General features: G+C 39.6%; 1 protein-coding gene across 1 annotated transcript in view; it reads right to left on the bottom strand.

The window, feature by feature from the left end:
• Positions 1 to 23,258, bottom strand: part of ATP10B (ATPase phospholipid transporting 10B (putative)) — a 120,994-nt gene extending 97,736 nt beyond the window's left edge. Inside the window, 1 exon segment of the mRNA XM_070739482.1 lies at positions 23,177 to 23,258. The gene's annotated coding sequence lies outside the window, so the exon portion shown is untranslated.
• Between the last annotated feature and the right edge of the window lie 370 nt (positions 23,259 to 23,628).

The following is a 23,628-nucleotide window of genomic DNA, read 5'->3' as shown; positions in this document are numbered from 1 at the left end:
CCTGTGTGGAACTTGCGCTGCATATCAGACATTAATTTAATCAAGAGAGTCCAAAAATATTTCACAAAAAGAGTCCTTCACTCCTCCGCTCGCAACAATATACATTATTCTACCAGACTTGAAATACAGTACTGGTATTAGACAATTTACATCTATGTTGCGTCCAATCTGATCTAAATGTAGTTCATAAAATCATATATCAAAATGTCCTTCCTGTTAATGACTACTTCACCTTCAACTGAAACAATACACAAGCACATAATAGATTCAAACTAAAAGTAAACTGCTCCAAACTCGACTACAGAAAATACTACATCAGCAATAGAGTGATCAATGCCTGGAATGCACTACCTGACTCTATGGTTTCTTCCCCAAACCCTAAAAACATTAACCTTAGACTGTCTACAGTTGACCTCTCCCCATTTCTAAGGAGTCTGTAAGGGGCGTGCATAAGAGCACCCCTGTGCCTACCGTCCCTGTCCTACTATCTTATCATTATTTTTTTTTAGTTATGTTTATACAAGCTACTGTATCCCTTTCCTACTGTCTTACTGTCCAAATTTATCTATACCTACTTGCTTTTGTTTCTGTTTATACCATACATATTATCTTGTACATGTTTTGACAAATAAATAATAAAATAAAATAATAAAATAATATATATGTATATACAGTATCTATATAATCTATATCTGACTTTCAGAAGCACATTTTAAAAATGTAAGCATATATCTGAAACAAGATGTCCTATGTCAAGTTTTTTTTTGTATTTCAGCCAACAGCCATTACATTAGGATAATGAGAAATAAACAATAAATGCTTTCTATTGAATGTTGTTCATATGACATTTGGTCAGTCAAGGGCTACCCAAATTTTTACAACCACACTGTGGGCGTGGCTTATGAAGGACGCCCTGCATTTTCTTTCAGCATCTTTCAGTGCAAATTGGGTGCTCTGGGGTGGAGCTCCATTTTTTCTACCCCACTGTGTTTCCCCCCCATCCGGGCAGCAGCCCACCCCTGCATTTGGCTATGAATAATCTAAATAAAAGAAAGCATGTTCCTTAAATATGATTTGTCCCTTCTACAATAGTGATTGGTTCTTGGCATGCTCGAACTTCAGCTTTCCCTAGTTACGTGATTCAAACTGACCTATCTGTTGAGCAATTCATTATAACCTGTATATAGAGCAATTAATTGAGATTTATTGGACCCACTTATTAAATGAATTATTTTTAGGTCCCAGTGTTTGTGCAAACACTAGTTTGATAATCTATGATTTCCTTGTTATTGTCTTGTTTCTCTAAAGACAATACCAAGATTTCAGTATATTGCTGTCTCTCACTTCTGGTAAAATCAATCTCAGCGACCGATAAGGTCCCACAGAGTTGGCCTTCTCCGGGTCCCGTTGACTAAACAATGTTGTTTGGCGGGGCCCAGGGGAAGAGCATTCTCTGTGGCAGTCTCAGCCCTCTGGAACCAACTCCCCCCGGAGATTAGAACTGCCCCCCGGAGATTAGAACTGCCTCCCTGTCTTTCGTAAACTACTCAAGACTCACTTATACCGCCAGGCATGGGGAAGTTAAGACACCTTTCCCCCAGGCTCTTTTATACTTTGTTTTATGTTTGCTATGAATGCGCTGTTTGGCTATTTTAAAATAATGATAGGGTTTTATATGTTTTTTAATATTAGATTTGTTCCACTGCTATATTGTTTTTATTACTGTTGTGAGCTGCACCGAGTCTTCGGAGAGGGGCGGCATACAAATCTAATAAATAAATAAATAAATAAATAAATAAATAGATAGATAGATAGATAGATAGATAGATAGATAGATAAATAAATAATAAAATGTCAGTAAGGGAAATTATGAAATTATGTTACGCTGCACAAGTTGCAACTTCTCCCTCCCACCTCTCCACAAATTATTTGATCAGTATCTTCCCTCTTGACTTTTCAAATGTCTGTAAAGATTTAGTTGTTCCTTTTAACTTTGGGGGAAGAGTTGTTGTGACTGTTTTCTGGTTGATGAGTTATCTTTTTTGATTTCAGATATTTAGATTCCTGATTTATACATGATGTATTATAATTTATAGTTGAAGAGAGAAAGGCTTCAATCTAGCGTGCTATTAATGACTTTCAAGTTTTGTTCCTAAACACGTAACTTCTCTGGTTTTATTTGATAACAAAAAATATAACAAAAATCATGAGGCATTTTTAGAGCTATGGGAAAGAGACTATGATACATTAGCATATTTTTTTAACTTAATTTCTCCGTTTAATATTAACTTTTTCAGTTGAGACAACAAACAAACATCCAGTTAGCTGTAATAGAATAACAGAATAACAAATTTGAGATGAACCTTAAGGGTCTTCTAATTCAACTCCCTATTCAAACAGGTGATCCTGTAACATTTCAGAGAAATGCCTGTCCAATCTCTTCTAAAAAACTTCCAGTGTTGGAGCAATCACAACTTCTACAGACAACTCATTCCACTGATTAATTGTTCTGATTGTCATAAAATTTCTCCTTAGTTTTAGATTTATTCTCTCCTTGATTAGTTCTTCTGCTGCCTTCAGGCACTTTGGAGAATATCATCTAGTTGAAATACTGCAGAAAATAACAAGCGAAACTTGATATTTTCTTTCTTCTTACATTATACGTCCAAGCTCATAAAGTGCATACAGCAGCCAAATCTTGTTGGCAGAGGGATACAAAAGTGTGATGTTTATAAATCATGCCAGTTTGGCCACTTTTGCCAGTAAGTGTTTTGCTTCACTTGGCCCATGCTAACTCTTCTAGCTTATGAATTGGACTTTAATCAATGCTTATCCCATAATGAGTTTGTTAGTCTCAGTGATGCCACAAGACACTTGGGATGGAGTAAAGCATAAACCCAGCTGGAAATATTTCAGTTGACATAGAAAATAGTAAACAGCTAGTAGTTTCCATTTATTTGTGCAGCAAGTGTCTCAGCAACAATCTCCAAAATGCACACCCAGCCTTGACCAATTATAGAATGTATTTGATTTTTGTTTGGTCCTATTAATTAATGTATCTATCAAAGTTCTTAAATGCCCATCTGCTTCGCAGAGAGTTTATCTGTTTACCACATAATTTCCAGGAACTTGAACTAAGAGTCTCAACTAGACATAGAAATGCAAAGAACTCCATTGAAACCCACAATCATTATTACATCTGTTTTTGTTGTCATTGTTGTTGGTCTGAAACACATGTCTCATAGTGCCAAGTTTAATTTTGTTTTAAAATAGGCTTTTTCTGGTAACAAGCAAATGAAGTGAATTCCCAGTAAAGGCCGTGCTGTCCTAGATTTGCCAGAAGACATGGGTGGAAGCAACGCTGGCAGCATTTATGCTTCTGGCAACACCCGTTTGCCTAGCTACCAAGTTTGAGGCGGGGTGTGTGTGACCCAGGAAGGAGAGCGCGGGAAACATGAAGCAAATTGTCACCCCAGCGAGCGACACTGATAAGGTTGTAAGACGAGGACTTAACAGTTCACTTTAATGATTATGATTGTTCAAGCCACTCCCACCTGGTCACATGGCCGCAAGCCACTCCTATCCAGTCACATGACCATTAAGCCACAACCACAAAATAAGCCATACCCACATGTGGCAGTAAAAAATTTGGCTGGCTATTACTGGTCCTATGGGATTGGGCGGCATAGAAGTCAATGAGTCGTTAATGCCTGGAATGCACTACCTAATGCTGTGGTTTCTTCCCCGAACCCCGAAAACTTTACCCTGCTGTCAAACTCACCCCATTCCTAAGAGGTCTTTAAGGGGCATGCCTAAGTACATCAGCATGCCTACCTTCACTGTTATAATCTTTCCTTTTATTTGTATCCATTTCAAGTATTCATATTAGTGATGTTTATATAAACAAATAAAAACATCATCATCATCACCATCAAGTTAATAAATGTATTAATAAAGGACTACAAAATTTTAATAAAGTAGACACAAGACAGTGAAAATTTCAGTGCAAAAAATACTACATTTGCCTCAAATATATAAATATACATTTGAATTTTTCCCCCTACAAGATGCAAAGATCACCATTAACAAAAATCCATTGCAGAAATGGAAGAAATGTTCAAAACTGTAACCCCATTTGAAGTATTTTTAAATTAAATTACACCAATATCTTATCAAAAAAGAATCAAAATAAATCTGGCATATAATTTAATTATATTTGGAAACCACTTCTGGACTACAGTGTTTACATGAAATTGTGCCATACCCCAAATTTGGGTTCTGCACACCAGATATATGGTCTATCCATTATTTATACTATAATTATTTAAAGCTTTTATTGTTTCTTCTATTTATTTTAATTGTGTAATCAGATAGCTTTACAATTCTATAGAGACATCCAGGGAAGGGCTACCACAAATTTTACTACCACACTATGGGAGTGGCTTATACAGGATGCCCTGCATTTTCTTTCAATATCTTTCAATGCAAATTGGGTGGTCTGTGGGGAGTTCCATTTTCGTACCCTACTGTGTCCCCCCCCCCTCCAGGCAGCAGCCCACCCCTGGAGACATCTCTGAGCCAGAAGTTGAGAATGAAATATCTTACAGTACACTAAGTTGTTATTGGTGTACTAGAATATATTAGCAATATGATATCTTCAAATTGTTGGTTCTTCATAATTGCCTGGTATCCATCCCTATTCTATTGCTTATACTGTTTCCTTTATTTCTTATATCTGTTTAATTCTATTGTATTAATTTTATTCTTTTTCATTATGCTTTAAAATTATAATTATAATAATCTATTTTTTTTAAAAAAAAACCACCAAAAGTGGTGGGGGTTTTTAGTTGTGAAAAAGATTTATTTAATTCCAGAGATTATGCCTTTTGAGTGATGAGATCACTTTTTAAATCTTCCCAGATTCAACACATAACATATTCTAAACTTGTCTGGCTTTTATTAGTATTTTCGTCTAATTATAAGCTTGTTCATTTTTGAAATGAAGAGAGGCACAAAAATGTTTATACAAAATAAAAGTCACAAAGCAGCAGATACATCAAAGCAAAAAATCATCTCATTGGTCGTTAGCCCAGATTCAAAGAGAAAAAAATATGATATTTTTAAAAGAAGAAACAAGAAAGAGGAATCAGCTGTCAGAGACAAGGAAGTACTCAGTAGAAATAGTAAACATCTACACTAGTCCCATAATCTGAAGGAAGTCTACATATTTCAAAGTGATGTCATATTGACTAATTAAGGTGCCTTCTCAAAGAGAGAAATTTATTCCATCACCATCCATGGTGATTTTGCTGTGTTATTTTTAAATTCCATTTGACCAAGGAGTTGGGGACCTTAATAATACCCAAAGGAACACCTCCTTGAAAGGTAGGAAACTTGCAGAATGGAAGTTTCATCAAAAAAGAAATACATCCATTCCTTGAACATTCACTTGATACCAGTCCCACTTGTTTTTCCTTGATAGTAACTTTTGGGTTGGGAAAACATGCATTAATTGAGTCTCATAGTTTTGATTCTGGAATTCCAAGCATGATTACAGAGGGCCAGATTTGGGGATAAATAATCGGTCTGACTGTATTTACTCTGTCCTTTGTTCACATTCCTTTAGTTGATATATCCTCAGGCTTCCACTATGTACACCATCTCACCTTGGACCCAGTGTGTGCTGGAGCCATTAAATACAGTCATCCTTTAAGCCTTGTTTTTATTTCTAATAAAATAGGTGTTAACATAAAGGACAAATCAATAAGGATATAACACTGGATTATTTTCCCCAATAAGAAGGCAGGCTCTTTGTTTCGGCATTTTCTGAAGTTTTATTTATTTATCACTAATGAAATTTGTATAACTTCTCACCAAAAAAAGCTCTGGGTGGTATACAACAATTGAATAAAACTATAAATATAAAAACAAGAGTTATAAAACTATGAAACTCCACATTAAAATATCTTTATGTATTAATTAAATTTGTATAGCCACCCATCTCACAAAAAACAACTCTGTATACATTGTACACACCAAAGCACAGACTATATGACCATTTTTTTCTATGTGCTACTTCAGTTGTAGACAATCAGATGCCTCCAGAAATAGAGACTATGATATATAACAGATTTTAACAGTAATGCATGACCGGCGGCTTAAACCGCTGGCCGAAATTGCCCCCGGAGCAAGGGGGACGCTGTGTGCGGCTCTATTGAGCCCCGAACTTCCGGGTTCCGGAGAACCTGGAAGTTCGGCTTTTGGCAGCGCGCCAGGTCGGCGTGCTGCTTCCTGGGAGACAGGGGAGGTCCTGGATCGCCCTATTTAAGGGCGATCCGAGCAGGACCTCCTTACCTGCAGCATGCTGGAAGCGAACACCCGCCCACCCTCCGCTATTAACAGTGTGTCCTAAGGAGGTCGCCTCGGGGCCGAATAGGAATTTTTTGCGGCCTCCCCTTTAGAGGCGGCCGTTTTTTCACCTATTCCACACTGACAGTACGGACTGGATTGGTTAGGGGGTGCGGCGCACTTAGATGTCAGTATAGGCCTCCCTTTGGTCACTGGGGTTTGGCAGGTTAGGGGCGGAAATGGGCAATTAGAAGCGACTGCACATGCTCCTTTGGGCATCCTTTAAAGGCTGATGGACCGCCTCTCTCCAGGAACTAGAGGTTGGAACAACTTCGGGGATTGGAGAGAGGATGTCCATGGGAATAACCGGATCCAATTTCCCACGGGGATTGGAGGGTGAACTCCTCCCACACGACGAAGGGGCATAGCTTGGATCCAGGTGAAGGTGGCTACCTTCACCTGGTTCAGCAAGGAGCTTTTGCCCAATGTTGCCAAGGAAGTTTCTGGTAGAAATTTCCGCCCCGTTAGTTTTGGCCTCTGCAGGTCCTTAGTTATGTTGAATTTAAATATTTAAATTTACGTATTTAAAGTTACGTTATTTAAATTTACGCTAATTTAATAAAATGACCCTTATTTAATCCACAATATGTCTCAGCGTCTTTACTCCACTTCTGAGGCAGTATATTGCAGTTGAAATGAAATCTTCAATCCCGAAGAAACCGGTGTACTGTACATTCTTAAGCATGTTCCAGATACTATAACCACTAACTTGATTTTTAAAAAGAAAAGTCAGACCAAACTTTATATGCAAGCTGTTCTATTCCACTTAACAAATAATTATGCCAATAGGTTCACTTTCAGCTTTCCCTCTATGTGTACATAGCTTTTAGTAAGATGACCCTAGAGGGATACTTATCCAGCTGTAAGACTACTTTCTCCTTTCATTTCTCATCAGCATTCACATTAGTGCTTTTGGCTAATAGTCAAGCGCCAGCTTCCAGATACATTGTTAAAAATGAACAGTTGTGCCAGCCAGCTGAAACAAACCTTTCAACTAGAGACACTTGGAACCAGTAGTTTTTCACACATCACAGGCCAGCTGAAACCTTCAATTCAAGCTGGTTTCCCCCAGCTATTATATTATTTGTACTGAAATCAAGAGCACTCCCACTAATCTGCAATTGTGGTGAATTGCCACGATTCAGCTTGCTAGACTTGTTTACCCAGGTGGTTTTTCATCATATAGCAAATGTATGGGACTACAATTTCCAGAAGCTGGCTGGGAATTGTAACCCTAGTACACTTAGAGGGAGTGAACTAGAAAAGGAGTACCAATGTATGGCCCTTCAAAAGCTTATTTTGGCATAAAGGATTGTCTATAGATAGAACATAGAATGGGATTGTTTATCTAGATGTTCATGTTGTAGGAGATTTTGTTTTATATTTCTAGTTTTGACCTTATACTTGTAGTCACTAGGAATAAGAACTATCTGGATGTTGGCAACTGAGAATTAGTAGATGGTCTGGAATCAGAACTGAAGGTGTTTCATTCAGCTTCTGATTTCTTTCTGGGGTCTGCCATAGATATAAAACAGACAATCCATTTGCAGTCAAGAGTCATACTTTTTAAAGAAAAGCAGTCTCTGAGAGCGGTCAGGACTATGGTCAGGAGAGCGGTGTTAATATCAAAACAGAGTAGGCACAGCTGAAATTTCCAGACTTTTTTCACATTTGGGAAAGTTGTGTTTGAGGTGTTTGCAGACTTAATACACTGATTTTAGGAATCAAATCTATTTTTTTTAAAAAAAAATCCATGAAAATTTTCTATGAAATGTGTGGATCTTGGATTTGCAAAGATGGAGCTGGAATGTTACAGATTGCCCACCCAAATGGAATCATTATTGTGGAATTCAAATAGTTGAGCAGTGAGAACATGAACCCATAATTGATAGGAGAGGAACACACTCTGCTGTGCATATATTCTACTGAAACTGTGAGAGTCATTTCAGGAAAGAATACTTTGGTTTGTAAGTTGTTATCAGCTTGACTGACCTCAATGATCTAGAAAAAGCTAAACAAGATTAATATTTGGAGAGAAAACCACAGGAAATATATGCAGGTAGAATGACTATGAAGCTGAAAAAAACCCACCAAATCTTACAGGAAACAGCAGACCACATTCATTTTGTTAGCAAAAACCAACCTGATGGTATCTATATACTTGTCAGGAAGTGAGCTTTACTTGAAGAAGACTGCATCTTTATCCACAGTCTAAAAATATTATTCATTAATGCACCATTGAGGAATCTTTCAGTCTTCATTACATCTACCACAATAATAAGCAGAAATACACAAATAAACAAATAAGAAGATAATAGACATGACACATGATTACTATTTTAAAGAGGTATTTTGAAATGTTTGGGACCCTGAATTTTTTCTCCCTTTTGCCAACTATCCTTAACAAAAAAATGTCCATCTGTCAAACTATTAAAATAGGTCCAAACTTAAAAACCTCCAACCAATTAAAACAGTTTCACACACTAGGGCAGGATAAAGACTGGGGTGGGGGTGGGAGGAGAGGAGGAAGATTTACAAAGTGAATTATGGAGCCAGGATTTTAAAGGAGGGGGAGAAGATATTGTTGCATTAAGAAGCCATTTTTCGTTCTCAACTTCTGAACTTAGTAGCTATAGCTGCTATTGCTTCTTTGCATGATGTGTCCATTGTATAGAAATATTGCCATTTGAGCTTATATGAAAAACTTAGGCTAGATTTTCCTTAATGTTAAAGATATCTCTTGGCCAGTCAGCAATACTCCACTATGAAAGTGGTAACTGAAAGTTATAGTGCTTATTGTGTAGTAGACTGAGATATTGGGTTTAGAGGACCAACAGGACCTTTTTAATTAAGAAGTTCCACAAAATAAAGATATCTGACTTAAATCTTAGATTCCTGCCTTGTTTTTTCTTAGGCAATTTTCTACATCCTCAATACTTTTAACTTATAATTAGTTTTATTTTTATTTAGATTCATTTATTTAATTTTATGCCATCTATCTCCTCTGCAAGATGACTCTGGATGACTTATTATTATTTATCACTTTATCTTACTTCAATTTCTATCTGTATGTCTTTTTATTTTGTTATCTTCTCCAAATCTTTCTCTTCTATTGTGCTGCCTCTGAGTATTGCCACATCCAATATATAGACTTAAATACAGTAGTTAAATGCATATAAATAACCAACTTCGGCTGTTGGTTTGAGCTTAGCAATTTGGTTGCAAACATTTGCAACCAAATTGTGATGTTTGGAGCTCAGATCAACAGCCTAACTACCAACCTGAGCTACTAATATTTATTATATATTATAATATGACATTTATTGGTACAAAGCTGAAGGGATCAGATCTGAAGGGATATTGCCTATATGGACTTCAGCAAAGCCTTTGATACGGTTCCACATAAAGAGCTGATAGATAAATTAGTGAATATTGGACTTAATCCCTGGATAGTTCAGTGGATTTGCAGCTGGCTGAAGCGTAGACATCAGAGAATTATTGTTAATGGCGAGTATTCTGAGCAGAGACAGATTACAAGTGGTGTGCCACAAGGGTCTGTTCTGGGTCCTATTCTTTTTAATATGTTTGTGACTGACATAGGAGAAGGTTTGGTAGGGAAGGTTTGCCTATTTGCCGATGACTCTAAAGTGTGCAATAGGGTTGATATTCCAGGAGGCGTCTGTAATATGGTAAATGATTTAGCTTTACTAGATAAATGGTCACAGCAATGGAAACTACAGTTTAATTTTTCCAAATGTAAAATAATGCACTTGGGGAAAAGGAATCCTCAATCTGAGTATTGTATTGGCAGTTCTATGTTAGCATAAACTTCAGAAGAGAAGGATTTAGGGATAGTGATTTCTGACAGTCTCAAAATGGGTGAGCAGTGTGGTCGGGCGGTAGGAAAAGCAAGTAGGATGCTTGGCTGCATAGCTAGAGGTATAACAAGCAGGAAGAGGAAGATTGTGATCTCGCTATATAGAGCGCTGGTGAGACCACATTTGGAATACAGTGGTCCCCCGATTATCGTGAGGGTTCCGTTCCAGGACCCCTCGCAATGATCGGTTTTTCGTGAAGTAGCGGTGCGGAAGTAAAAACACCATCTGCGCATGCGCAGATGGTGTTTTTACTTCCGCCGCAGCAGCGAGGAGCCGAAGATTGGGGTTTCCCCGCCGCCCACGCAAACTCCTCACTGCTGCCGCGCCCGCCGCTTGTCCGCCCGCCGCTTGTCCGCCGCCTGCCTGCCCGCGCACCCGCCCTTCGCCCGCCCACGCCGTTCGCTCGCGCCGCTTCCTAGCTGAGTCCTGAAGCGAACTTCCGCGTTTGGCTTCAGGACTCAGCTGGGAAGCGGCGCTGGGGTTTCCCCACCGCCCACGCAAACTACTAGCTGCTGCCGCACCCGCCGCTTGTCTGCCCGCCGCTTGTCCACCGCCTGCCTGCCCGCGCGCCCGCCCTTCGCCCGCCCACGCCATTCGCTCGCGCCGCTTCCCAGCTGAGTCCTGAAGCGAACTTCCGCGTTTGGCTTCAGGACTCAGCTGGGAAGCGGCGCTGGGGTTTCCCTGCCGCCCACGCAAACTCCTCGCTGATGCCCGCCGCTCGCCCTCCCGCCAGCAAGAGAGGGAAGACCCAGGGAAGCCGCCCAGCAGCTGATCTGCCCGGCGCCATCTACGCATGCGTGGCCATAGAAAAAAGGGCGCGCATGCGCAGATGGTGTTTTTACTTCCAGGTTGAAAAATCGCCATATAGCCTTTCACAATGATCGGGATCGCGAAACGCGGGAGATCACTGTACTGTGTTCAATTCTGGAGACCTCACCTACAAAAAGATATTGACAAAATTGAACGGGTCCAAAGACGGGCTAAAAGAATGGTGGAAGGTCTTAAGCATAAAATGTATCAGGAAAGACTTAATGAACTCAATCTGTATAGTCTGGAGGACAGAAGGAAAAGGGGCGACATGATTGAAACATTTAAATACGTCAAAAGGTTAAATAAGGTTCAGGAGGGAAGTGTTTTTAATAGGAAAATGAACACAAGAATAAGGGGACACAATCTGAAGTTAGTTGGGGGAAAGATCAAAATTTTATTGATAGCCGACAATTCTATCTGTATGTGTCACATGGTTTTTTTTTGCTGAATTTGAAAATTAAGGGAGACTAGGATAGATCTATTTCGGCCTTATTTTGGCCTCATCAGCTAGTCATACCCACTGGGACTTGAACCTGCATACACACACACACACACACACACACACACACACACACACAGAGTGACAGTGGTACCTCTACTTAAGAACTTAATTCTTTTATTTTAAAATATTTGTTATTATTTTTAACAGCTATCCAGATCTACATGCAGCCCTTGGGCCACCGGTTGGATATGTCTATTTTATATCGTCCTGTACCCTATACAAATAGTTAATAATAATAATATGCTATATCCTATACAAATTCCTATAGTTTCTTACTGTATTCTAGTTTTCCTCTGCTTTTTCAGCCCAAAATCTATCCCAAAGCCAATTGCATGCAATATGCAGCTCATTGCTTGGACTTGTTGTTAAGAAGATCATTGGGGATTGTAATAGATTCCTTTCTACCATTTACACTACTCTGGGCCTGGTGATGTAGTCTTAGAGTGATGTTTTGAAGGTGTCAGTGTCCAGAATCTTTACAGGATGAAACAGTTGTGACTGAACAGGAGTAGGAGCAATGAGTGGTATTTTGTTTCTTGTAGCAGAAAATTCAGATAGTGATTTCTAGGGGAGAGATGTAATACCAAGCGGCAGCTCGAAGAATTAAGAAGTAGCGATGGATTCACGCTCTGTACATAAGCAACTGAAGTCAAGATTGCTGGGAGGAGAGGTTTAACCTTTTCCCTCCTTCTCTCAGCAATCTTGAGTTGCTTGCCTCCAAAGCATGAATCCATTGCTATTTCTTAATCCTTTGAGTTGCCACTTGGTATTTTTGCCAAAATCAAGTGCTCAGCTTCGTCTTATCTTCACTTGGCTGGTGTGAAATCTTGTTTCGTTAACCTAGTCATGTGTTTCTCCAAAAGATGATTATATTTGCAAAGCTGGAAGCCTCTGCTGCTGGCACAAAATCCCGCTATCTCACTCCTTTATCCAAAACCTGAATCAAATCAGAGCTACAATTCAGCTGGCTTTAGTTTCTGTTAGATTTTCTTGTTCTTGGCAGTACCTATAGGAAAGACAGGAATTAAAAGCTGCTAGCAGAAGAGCAACAGAAGGAAGGTAGAGCTTCTGGTCAGATGTTGTCAAAGGCAGAACCTGCTGGCTAACCTTGTCAACCAAAAGAGCCTTAGCAACAACACATGTCAGTGAAGTTAGGCCATATGTTGTTACACAGTTGTTTTGGCAGCTGACACCGTTCCAATTACAATGCATCCCCACGGAGAAATGATTCTGCTAATGATTAATGTCGCTTGATCTCTTAAGCTCTTTCAACAACAACAATGCTAATGTTTGATAAAGAGCACAGTGCTTGGCTTTCAGAGTTTCTGCAAGTATGTGTTGACCTTCACAGTAAGGTCAGATGAGATGTCCTGTCAGTAATAACAAAGAAGGGTAAAAGAATCAGGGAGAAAATAGGTGTGAAAGTAGAAATGCAAACTTGATATTACAAAGCATTTTTTGGATAGGCAAATCGCAAAGACACTAGGGCCTTTCTGCTGAACTGTCTGAATCAATTATTCAAGTCACACTCTTTTTCACTTCCCTGGCAGAAAACTGTTCCCTCTGGGCTCCTGGTAAACGATTACCTGCTAGAGACAACTATTTTCCAAATCTTCAGTACTCTACTCGCATCTTTCCATGGCATTTCTGCTTTAAATGCATTATTTATGACCGAGCTTTGTGAGAGAGGTATTAAGGGAAGTTGCATAAAATGTGCAAAACCTAGCTTGAATTAAGAGTGGAGAGCAAGCATCTGTCATGTAATTTTTAGATTTGGGCTATAAGTACCCTTGCCACTTTATAAACGCTAGCATGGTGTTTTAGATTTTTCTTCCTTCTTTATATAATTAAATTTCACCATGGAAAGAAAGTACAGTAACTGTTTGTTTGCTGGAATGTTCCATAGTTATCGTTTCCTGAACTGCCAAGTATATCAACCCAATGAGGCAGGACAGTCCTTTTCACTGTTTTGTAGATTTTGAAAGTTAGGATAGCACATACCAGCAAGTAATAACTTTTATTCAAAAGCGACTGATTAGGTCCCACAGAGTTGGCCTTGTCCAGGTCCCATCAATGTCGTTTGGCGGGTCCCAGGGGAAGAGCCTTCTCTGTGGTGGCCCTGACCCTCTGGAACCAGCTCCCCCCTGAGATTAGAACTGCCCCCACCCTCCTTGCCTTTCGTAAACTCCTTAAAATCCACCTCTATTGTCAGGTATGGGGGAACTGATATAACTTCCCCAGGCCTATATTGTTTATGTATGGTATGTTGTGTGCATGTTTTTTTAAATTATGGGTTTTTAGTTTTAATTATTAGATTTGTATTCTACATTGTTTTTTCTATTACTGTTGTGAGCCGCCCCGAGTCTACGAAGAGGGGCGGCATACAAATGTAATAAATAAATAAATAAATAAATAAATAAATAATATAAAAACAGTAAACGGCTAAACTAGGATGAAGGGACACTTTCTTCATTGACAATTCCTGACCAGTTTCCTGATGGATAGGGATAGGACATGGGTCCCCAACCTCTGGTCCACGGCCCAGAGTCAAACCCCAGGAAAAAAAGTACCATAAAAATTTCGGGGGGGGGGGGAGAGGGGAGAAACTCTGGAAAAGCTCAGTCTACAGACAAAAAGTTTGAACCATTAAGACTTATAATGTAACAAGCTTAACCCAGAGGCAGTTTCTGAAAACGCTTAAAGCTTCAGGGCAATTAAGATAAGGATTTGGCTAGAAATACAGGCATACCAGAATGTTTCTTTCCTGCCTCCCTTGCAGGATTAGCTCTATAGAGTGGGAAAAGATTTCTTCCAACAATGGGTTTTGCTAAGAATTGCTAAGAAAATTAACATTTAATTTGAGAGAGAGAGTGGGAAACAGTAGCAGCCCACCTCTGAATCATAATGAATACATATGTGTTGCCTCTGGGTATGTTGCGAAGTATAGAACCCTGATGTTAGGTTCACTGGAAATCAGTGTTGGGCAGCAGGTGGTGTACTCAGGTGCTCGGTCCTGGTAGGAAATTATGGGATGTGTGCACCGCTGCACGCCCCAACATACCTCCACACGAGATTTGGCTTCTGAGCATGCGCAGCAAGTGAAATTTTGCGTGAGGATGCTGGCATGAATGAGATTTTGGCAATCTTTACCGATATTTTTGCTTCCGCTCATGTGCAGGAGCCAAATCTGGCACCGATGCACCCATTGGGCACGTGCACACCTGCAACAGTCTAGGGAGGGTGCACCAGTAGGTGTTGTGGTTAGCTCTGGCCCAGCTCCTGCCTCAAGTACTGAGGAGGTGGATGCGAGGGAAACATCAACATGTCATCGGCCTGTTTTGCTGCCGACAGAGTCAGACGGTAAATTGTCCTCTGCAGAAGGAAGTGACGGTGAGATGGAGGAGTGGGGCTTGGAAGACAGCCCGGGAAGAAGTCAATCATCCTTATCTTCCTTAGATTCGGATGAGGAAATAATGATAGACCCACACATGCGTAGAGCTATGCATAGGAGTGAACAGCTTCAAAAATATTATAGGAGATAATTGAGTCCACCTGTGGTTGGGTGGGGTTCAAATAATTAGGGCTGCTGTTAAATTGGCAGTGTGGTGGCCTCGCAGTGTGGAGATTATCTGATCGTACTGGTTTGGACCGTGACTTGCTGTTTCAGGACTCTGTTGATTTTTCAAGACTTTGAAACCAAGGCAGAGCAAAGCGTGTGTGTTTCAACTCGTGGAAGAAGGAGGGCTGTGACGTTTCTTCACAGCTGCTAGCTAAGTACTTAAGGACTGCTTAAGGGATTTTTACAGCCTACAAGTTTGTTTTGGGAAGAGTGCTCCTTGCAATACAAAAAGGGTGCTTTGTTTCTTTTGAATTTTGTGATAAAAAACATTGTTTTTGAATTTTCAAGTGTGTGTGTGTCTGAATTTTTTACCCTTGAATTTTTGGGAGGCTCATACCATAGAGCCCATCTGAACAGGTAGGAGTAAGACAAGCGGCCCTTTGCTGCTGGAAAACATAGATCAGGCTGCAGATACATTGGTAACAAGGGCCAGGATGGAGGAGGGGAAGTGCTTAGCATGGAGTGATTGAGAGCATTCTGAGCTATCATCCTTTTTTTTTAAAAATACTGAGATTCAGGAGGAAAATATTTTTTGTTTTGTTTTTTTCTCTTTATATCGCCAATCAAATATAGCCCATTTTTTGGATGCTATCATTCTTTTACTGATTTCTCCCATTAAAGTTGGTCCAATTCTGTTCAGTGTTCAGATAGTTATCCTGCAGATAGATAGCCTGGTAAGTGGATGGACAGAGTTCGGAATCTTTTTACATAATTTTCAACCTTTCAAACTCTGCAGAGTAGCAACTGGGGATTACTATTGCTGCCCATTCATCACTGTATGGGTTAGGGAACGATTACTCTTTGCGGTGATTAATGCCTAAGTGAGGATAGCTATTGTGGTTTAGGGAGGCTATATCTACTCTGGGGACAAAATCCAAGGCTGTTTAGCAGTGAAGGAACAGTACTTTTCAATTGCTTTTTACTCTGCTTCCTTTCACAAGCCCAAATGATTCTGTTATTAAAAAACTGATTAAAGGGTTGTACAAAAGCGAGCAGTTGCTGAAATAAATCTCTCTTAGATGTAGAATGAAAATCTAAATGAACAAATACAGATAGTCCTCGACTTACAACTGTTCATTAATGGTGCCCATTCAAAGTTACAACTGTACTGAAAAAAGTGACTGTTGACTGGTTTTCAAACTTACAACTTTGGCAGCATCCCCATGGTGACATGATCAAAATTTGAACACTTGGCAATAATTATGAGGGCAGCAGTATCCTGGAGTCACGTGATCCCTTTTTGCAACCTTCTGACAAAGCAAAGCCAAAGGGGAAGCCAGTTTAACTGAGCAACTGGATAACTAATTTAACAGCTGCAGTGATTCACTTACAACTATAGCAAGAAAAGTCATAAAATGGGGAAAACTCACTTAACAAATGTAACAACAACAACAACAACAACAACAACAACAACAACAACAACAGAGTTGGAAGGGACCTTGGAGGTCTTCTAGTCCAACACCATGTGTGGGCAGGAAACCCTACACCACTTCAGACAATTGGTCATCCAATATCTTCTTAAAAACTTCTGGTGTTGGAGAATTCACAACTTCTGGAGGCAAACTGTTCCACTGATTAGTTGTTCTAACTGTCAAGAAATTGATCCTCAGTTCTAAGTTGCTTCTCTCCTTGATTGGTTTCCACCCATTGCTTCTTGTTCTATGCTCAGGTGCTTTGGAGAATAGGTTGACTCCTTTTTCTTTGTGGCAACCCATTTCCACCCCATTTGGACGATCCCAAGTCCACATGCATGCTTAGATAATGAGTAGATTTTATTGCACATAAAAAAATCCATTCTGCAAGAAGTGATCTGGGTAAAACTTGAAAAGAAGGATGTGTTGGGTGTACCACTGGTATCTGGAGCCCATTTATAAAACTCCATTCTCCATATATTGAAGTAAGATTCTGTAGTATATTGAACAGAGTAAGGCTATATGACCCAATACTATGCTATTTTTAAAAATCATTAATTACTTACAAATAAGTTTAATCTTCCAATTAAGTTTATATTACTTACAAGACACATTTATCTATATTTCGCATGAATATTTATCTATAACTTGTGCAACAGTGCAATATTTTCAAGGCTTTAGTATTATTGTTTGTATAAGTGTCATAAAATAAGGGAAATGTAGAAAAATTAAATGATTGATTACAAGCTTCCAACCATATAGATGCCAATAAAAATTCTATACAGTTCAGTGGAAATCTATTTAATTGGTGGGTTTTCCCTGATGTCTTAGATCCCTATGTAATATTTTGTAATGTCAGTGTTGTGCCAATTTATTTTTATTTTCCTAAGTTAGCTCTTCTGTTTCAATAAATTCCAGCAAATTAATAATTTGTGGTTTGGTTATAGAGTCCCTAGATGTTTTAACTGAATAAAATAATAATTGCCATTGATTAGTAGATTATGTTTCAGTAATAACTGTTCATTACTCGCCTGAATTCCAAATACAACATTTCATTATTTTTGTTCTTTCAAATGATATTTCCAGCTTTTTCTCCTTGTTTCCAATATTTCTGGTTAATACATTAGAAAGAATATTCAAAACCTACTAACAATGAGCTTTAGGTTGACTACCATGAATCCTAAATGACACAATTTAGGTCACTACCTGAGCTGGCATACTACAGAAGCATTGAAAGTCATGTCATGGTGTTTTCAAGTATTCTAGTACATTTGAAATAAAAACTGTGCTTGGTGCTTCTGTTTCAGTTTTTCTCAACCCTTATGTATAAAGTATAATCCACAGTTATGAGCCTGAACTTGAGATCGTTGGATTCATAGCCTAGCACAAAAAGCAGGCTGATTTGGGAGAAAAGTTCAAAAGCCAATCTGAAAATTCATCCAGGATAAATTTTCGGAAGATATTTTCAGGAAGTGATACTTTGTTTAGCCTAACAGTAAAAATGATAGATATCAAGTTCATTTTATAATTGCTAGGAACTTTATCTCTTAATTAAAATTTAATTAATTTACAGCACTGAGCATTGGAAATAATGTGTCATTGTTGCTAATCTCTTTTTGTTCTAAGGACTATTGTTTTTAAAATAATCTTGAAAATACATGTGTTCCTAATGGTCTTCTGCTGCTGCTGCCTCTTGTCATGTTTTGCTTCCAATTATCTCTTTGAATCGGTCATGATGACCCTGCCAGCTTGATATAGGTAGAAAATGGAAATTCCAACTTTCTCTTGTTTACTATATTCCACCACATGTTCACGAAGGGTTATATACACATTCTCATTTAATGTTAGATACCCTTGTTTGTTAAACAAGGGGGCACCCAGGAAAGCATTATTCCTGTTTCTTTTTCTGACTCTTCTCTATAAGATATAATTTAGAATCAATTAACTATCGTCCATTTTACCTGTTATGTATTGAATATATAGAGTTGTGTTAAGCCCCGTTTAAATGAAACTAATCTTTAGATAAACCCAGTGGCGCTACCGGAATGGGCCGAGCCTGGTGAGCCTGCGTGCACAGAAGCTGAATCTTGCATGAGGACACACATGCGTAAGATTTCCAGAGTTTTCTTTTGCTTCTGTACATGCACTGAAGCAAAAAGGCACAGAAACTGGCCAAAATAAGGTAACAGAATTGCCATGAGATCGCTCTGCAGTGCTGCTCATGGCAGTTCTGCCGCGAGCAGCCCATCCACTTGTCCGCTTTGCCGCTACACTCATGGCAGCTCTGCTATGAGCAGCCTGCCTGCTCCGCCGTGAGTGGCAACTCCGTCCACTCGCCTGCCTCACCGCTCCACACATGGTGGCTCCCACTCTGTCTGCTCCCGTCCGCTTGTCCTCCCCCGCACTGCTGCCCACCACACTGCAAGCGGCCTGTCCAGCTCTTACCTTGCTCTTGTGTGATCTCCTGCAGATCGATGGGCCATGGCATGGGGAGCAGGCCGAGTGACCCTGAGCTCCGGCTGCGTGGCCTGCTCTATGCTCTCCCACACCTCAGGCATCTCTTGGCATGGCGATGGTGCCCCGAGCAAGTCGTGGTCTTCACAACTTGTGGACCACAACTTGCTCGGAGGGCCATTGCCGCGTGTGCTGAGAGATGTCGGTGGTGTGGGAGAGCAGAGAGCATGCTATGTGGCCGGAGCTCGGGCAGGTCACTGTTGCTGCTGGCCCTAGCTGCTGATCTAGGCTCCACAGTGAGATTCGGCTGCTATGCATGTGCAGCAGCCAAAATCTCATGTGGACATACTTCCGGCAGTGAGATTTGGGCAAAAATTGCTCATTTATTTGTTTCCACGTATGCGCAGAAGCAAAGCACCCAGTAATTTTTACCGGAATCACACTGGTTGCGCGTGAACAGTGTGTGCACGCCCGGTGGTAATGGAGCTAGGCTACGCACTCCATTTTCGGTACCAGAGTGGCGTTCTTGCGGTTCCGAGGCTTGGGCTATCCCTGGATGAATTTAACTGTTAACTCTAACTGTTTTGGAGGGAAACTTAAAACATTCATGTTTGGGTGGACTTTTTCAAAGATTATGATTTGTTAAGGCCCTGTGGATCTAGGGTATAAATTACAGGCATTTGCCTGCTGTTCCTCAGTTCCAGTTTAAGTCAATAAATGCTGTTTATTGGTCAGCACTGGGAGAGCAGACCAATAAATGATCTGTTCTTGCCTACTGAAACCCACTATACAATATTTCCTATATTGGCTACTGAACTACTGGGCAAGTACTATTATTTTTCATCAGCTTCTACTTAGCTGATTCTACTTAGCTATACTTTGTCTTGATTTAAACGATGCTTGTTTTTTAACTGAAACAGAAATTTAAGCAGCTGATAAAGATTCCTACTACATCACATTGAAAACATCCTTTATCATTTGTATAAAATCTCAATTTTCTGTTTTGAATGTAAGAATGATTATTTTGCTTTTTAGATATAGATTGTTGAATTTGTTCTGGGGTTTCATCCTTAACTTTTCCCTCCCTCACTTAGGCCTTTCTACTTAGTGTGTAGGTCAAGTGCAACTTATTTTATGTGGTATTACTTTTCTCTCTCATTCATTTATTTGCATTCACATACATAATAATTAAATTCAACAATTCTTATCAATGTCATTCAAAAATAAGAAATAACATTGCGTGTGGATTTTACATGTTAATGAATCATTGGAAGAGTAGTTCCAAAACAAGGAATACTTGAAATTATTTCTACTGAGAGAAATATCTGGGATAAACTTGTAACTAAATAGCAAATTGGGACAAACACTTTAAATTCCACACATGATGTTTTGTGAAGGCTGATATGATGTATTTCTGATTTTTTCAGCTTGCTGCATCCTTGATCAAAGACAATAGAAAGCTCACAAGCTGCTTTTTGGCATTTGCCAACATAGTAAAATACATTAATATTGGATAGAAATAATTTGTGCTTTATCACTGATTACAGAACGAAACTGGCATAGCAATATTCCTGTTACCATGACAACAGCGAGCGACAGAACTATGCTCTTCATAGGTTGTCTTGTGTACAATATATATATATATGCACATATATATATTTTCGTACATATATATGTTTTCGTAGATTTTCCTGGTTATATGTTCGGTTTTCCCCTGTGTATTACTCAAAATATTACATGGGGAAAAACCCTAACTCACAACAATCTACGTATGTATGTATGTATGTATGTATGTATGTATGTATGTATGTATGTATGTATGTATGTATATGTTTATAAAAGATAAAGGGAGGTATCCTGGATTTTGTTTGAAACACAGCATCTTAGGACCATCAAATTCAGATATGTTGGATTGCAAGTCCCAACTTTGCAACCAACATTGTTATGAGAAATTTTTGGAACCAGACTTTGTTTTCATTTCCTGTCATACAGAGTTCATGCATGAATAATGATCAGATAGGAACTTATGGAGCAACTATACCAGTCAACAAATGACCAACCTGTTCTAATTTTGAGGAAAGGAATGTTCTTGAACCTTATAGATTGACATAAATAGTGATCTGAACTCTTACCAGCATGCAGTAGAATTTGCTGCCATGGTGTTCTTTTAGTCATCATGTTAAGTAGTTTTAAAGAATTCATGGAGGTTAACACTTTAGATCTGTATAATGTTGGCTCTATATTACTTGCCCTATTGGGCTTAGTGCATGAGTAATCTGTTCCTGGCTTGTGATCAATCAGTCAATCAATCAATCAATCAATCAATCAATCAATCAATCAATGAATTGGAAGGGGTTTGGAGGATATCTATTCCAATGCCATGCTCAAGCAGGAGACCATATACAATTTGAGACCAGTGGCTGTCCATCTCTTCTTAAAAACCTCCAGTGATGAAGTACCCACAACTTCTGAAGGCAAGCCATTCCACTAGTTAATTGTTCTCACCGCTAGGAAGTTTCTCCTTAATTCCAGATTGCATCTTTCCTTGATTAGTTTTCATCCATTGTTTCTTGTTTTGCTTTCTGGGGCCTTGGAAAATAACTTAACCTCCTCTTCTTTGTGACAACCCCTCAAATACTGGAATACTGCTATCATGTCTTGAGAATGCCTTCTTTTCTCATATTCTGTATATAGGATTTCCATACATGGATAGGATAGAATGTGGAACAGGAAGGCTATAAGTTTGACTCAGCGTGGTTCTTTAATGTTCTTATTTTTCTAAACATCCTGGCCAAGTTTGCTTTTGTCCTTTGATAATTTTCAAGTATTTCAGCGGTGGGTTGCTATTTGGTATGACCCAGATGTACGAGATGGCATCGGGAGGCTCCACCTACCTGCCCAGGATGCTTCTGCACTGGGCACTTCTGCACTGGGCACTTCTGCACATGTGCAGAAGCATTTCGCGCATGTGCAAGCATGTGCCTGAACCAATATCGACAGGATTTGCAACCCATTACTGAAGTATTTGTATCTTATCCAAAACAAGTAATAGTAGGAAACACCCAGAGGTAAAATGCTGCCGACCCTATCTATAGCAATGGTGATGTGAGGCTCTGCCCACCCACTCAGACACCGGTCACATCCCTGTTTTAACTCTCTGTGCAAAGCAAAATCGTGATGTGATCACTGTTCCCTGTAAGTTGCGCCCGTGTGCACGCACTTGCCCCAAAATACCTCCCCGCGCACCCTTTTCCATAGGTGTGCGCTCCCTATCCCCCTGCCAGCCCGCAGGGGGGGTGCGAGGGGGGGAGGTGCCGGCAGTAGAAGGAAAGGGAACTGCGGTCGCCCCTGCCTCCCCATGGTGCCTCCAGCCCCCTCGCGTCCCTGGCCTCTTGGCGCTGACCCCGCCCGCTTGCCCGATCCACCCCCTCTCCTCCTCTCCGCCTCCTGCCATGTGGCGCAACTTTTTTATTTATTTATTTATTCTATGCCGCCCAGTCCCAAAGGCCGCTCAGACACTATACTTTTCCGCCCGCACCGAAAAAAAATTAGAGGGAACATTGGACATGATGACTGCACATGTGCACCTCTGAGCCAGTAGGGAACCCGGCTGTGTGTCATCCGCACAAAATCTCTTCCTCCATCTTACACATCTTTTGAACCAGTTTGCTTTTCCTGTGTTTGCATTTTTAAAGTGAAAATGCAAATTATATGGCTGATTTTGCTAGAACCCTGTTTTCTAGAAGATTATCTCAGAAAATAAGCACATTACTGAGTGAGGGTGGAAAGTGCAGACAATTGGTATGTGAAACAAATGTACATATGCACTCTGCTTCACAGTATTCAGAATCATCTTTTGTAGACATAAATCTTTTCTATAATTTTAGAACTGCTACAAGCATGTAACTAATAGCCAGTGCAGCAGTTTCTGTGGGTTTTTAAAACATGTAACTTATACTTCTAGGTGGCATTGAGAATGCTGATGCAAAAGGAAAGGAAATCTAAGTAATTAGTATGAATGGTGCCCATTTGTTTTCAGGGAGACTCACCTGACTAATTCTGAGAACACCATTCATCTATATTAAGCATTTACCTGAATTTCTCTTCACTGATGTTCTATCGCTGGGGGTAGTTTTTATAGAGTGTTTTGGCATCAAGTCCTATTTTCTTTCCCAAATGAAAATATAATCCTTTTTCAGTTCCTGGGAAAAGGGAAGAGTAAAATATATTAAGCTGTTCATCTTATTACATTAACGTATATCAGGTGATTATTTGTAGAAGAAATAGCTATCAGGCTTCAACCAGCAATTAAGAAATGTAATAGCTTTCTTATTTTTCCTCTCCCTTTATTGCTTTTATTTCTCCAGTCTTTCTTTTGGTACAGTGGAAAGAAGGAACCCCTGAAGATGTATGCTGAAAATGAAACTTGCTTTCATCATCATTTTTGTTAAGCAACACAAACCGTGACTGTGGTTTCAAATGCGTGTAATTTGTTCTACTGTAATAGATTCCCACCAACGCCTAATACTGAACACTCATTACCAT

This window comes from Erythrolamprus reginae, chromosome 2, assembly GCF_031021105.1.
Source record: "Erythrolamprus reginae isolate rEryReg1 chromosome 2, rEryReg1.hap1, whole genome shotgun sequence".
NCBI lineage: Eukaryota > Metazoa > Chordata > Lepidosauria > Squamata > Dipsadidae > Erythrolamprus > Erythrolamprus reginae.
The sequence above is the reverse complement of the archived record's forward strand: the minus strand, read 5'-3'. Positions and strand labels throughout refer to the sequence as shown.